Genomic DNA, 1934 nt, shown 5'->3' on the forward strand with positions numbered 1-1934 from the left:
CAGGGAGTGCCTGATCTGTACCAGACTGAAAAGACCGCCAGTGCCGGCTCACGAAGTGCCCACTAGGACACTCGATGCCCCCACGGCCTTCGACGTGGTTTCGCTGGATCACGTTGGGCCGCTCCACTACCGAGGCAGCCAGTGGTGGTTTTTGGTCATGGTGGATCACGCCACAAGGTTTATGGTGACCAAAAACCGCCCTCAACCTGGAAGCCGCGCACACCTACAGCCTATTCTTCGCGAACTGGGTGGCCTACTTCGGCGTGCCAAAGGCAGTACTTACAGACCGGGGAACGAGCTTCCGCGGGGAATTCCATGAGTACGTAACTGCTCTGCTGGGGTGCCAGCACATCACAACAGCACCCTACCGCCCGCAGGGCAACGGGCTGAATGACTCGTCTCACCAAGGCCTGAAGGCAACGCTGGCCGCCATGTGGCAGGAAGGCCGCTACGACCTGGGTTACACCTTGGAGGCAGTCGTCAGTGCGTACAACAGCACGCCACACGCCAGCGTGGGGACCAGCCCTTATGAGGCGTTGTTTGGGCGACCACCGTATTTCGCGCGGTGTCCCGCAGGAGGTGGAGCGGCGCCAGGTGCTGGACAGGCTTGCCCAGGTGCGGATGCGTCGGATCCTGCTGCGCGGCAGGCAGTTGGAGCCACCACGCAAGCCGGAGACCAATGCCGGGGACATCGTGGAGACGGAAGCCGCGTCCGCGGCCCTCAACGGGCAGGACAGCCCTACGTGGATGACGCCCTGCTGGTCGATGCCAATGCGAGTGACGAGTGTCGCGCATACGCAGGTGGCTGTGGAGAGCTACAACGAGAAGGGGAAGACCTTCACGGTGCACAAAGACAAGGAACGAAAGTTCGCAACCAGCCAGGACCCGCTGCTGCGCGACATCACGATGCGGTACGTGGTGTCGCAGTTAGGAGTGGCGCGGTCGCCACCCGCGGGCCCAAGTAAGCACCCTAGAGAGGGGGCTCTCCCGGCCGAGCAGCTCACCGCGGCCCAAGTGCGAGAGCTGTTTGGGCTGGGTGCGTCCACCGATGCCTTACCGGAGCAAGTAACAAATCTGCGGGCGGCGGGCCGACTACCATCTTTGTCCTTTGGTGGCTGGTTCACGCTCTACCTACCCAGTCTTCCAGATTAGTGAACGACCTGCGTGGGGTTTTTCACCCGTTTCGCACCGCGAGGGTTTTTCACACGTTTCGCAGGTACGATTTCAGCCGATGCCGACCGCACCCCTCGCGGGCCTTGCGGGTGCGAGTGCACGAGTGACCACAGCAAAGATAAAACAGTTACCGATATTCTTGGCCACCCCATAAACGGGAACTGAGCCGAACGCCTCATTGGACGACTTGGGTATCAGCCCACACGCTAGCGCTCCACCATTCGAGCAAATCGCGACGAGGCGTGTGGAGTGCGATGGTATGCGGCCGTGCTATCTCCAGCATGGACATATCCGCTGTCACATTGCACGACCTGGCGAATCGACAAATGCACCGAAAGTGAGAGCGGTGAATCCCAGCCGACGCCATCCAGTTTCCGACTACGCTATTGACGGACTGTTCTGGGCTCTCTGTTATTAGACTGACGCTCTAACCTACTGAGCTACATGACCGCTGTCCATTTTTCCTCATGTCCCTACGATCGTCATACCTTTCCTTCACCGCATCCCCACTTGGGTCCGGCAATGAAGATCTTAAGTCTTCCCCTTTAACCTCTCTAGAGGCAATGGTGGTTGTTGAACGAGATAGCCAGAAAACTGATGCCCACCGCCACACACGGTGGGTACAGCAAGGCGATTGGTGTGGTGCAGTGGGGAGCAGTGACAAAAGCGGCAATCGAACCGTCAGTTGAAGTCGTCGCAGATGTTCACCCCACTTACCTACGGACGGTGGCAATCGGTTGCTCGAGCTACCTGTTTTATTT

Source organism: Gregarina niphandrodes, assembly GCF_000223845.1.
Source record: "Gregarina niphandrodes unplaced genomic scaffold scaffold00106, whole genome shotgun sequence".
Lineage (NCBI taxonomy): Eukaryota > Apicomplexa > Conoidasida > Eugregarinorida > Gregarinidae > Gregarina > Gregarina niphandrodes.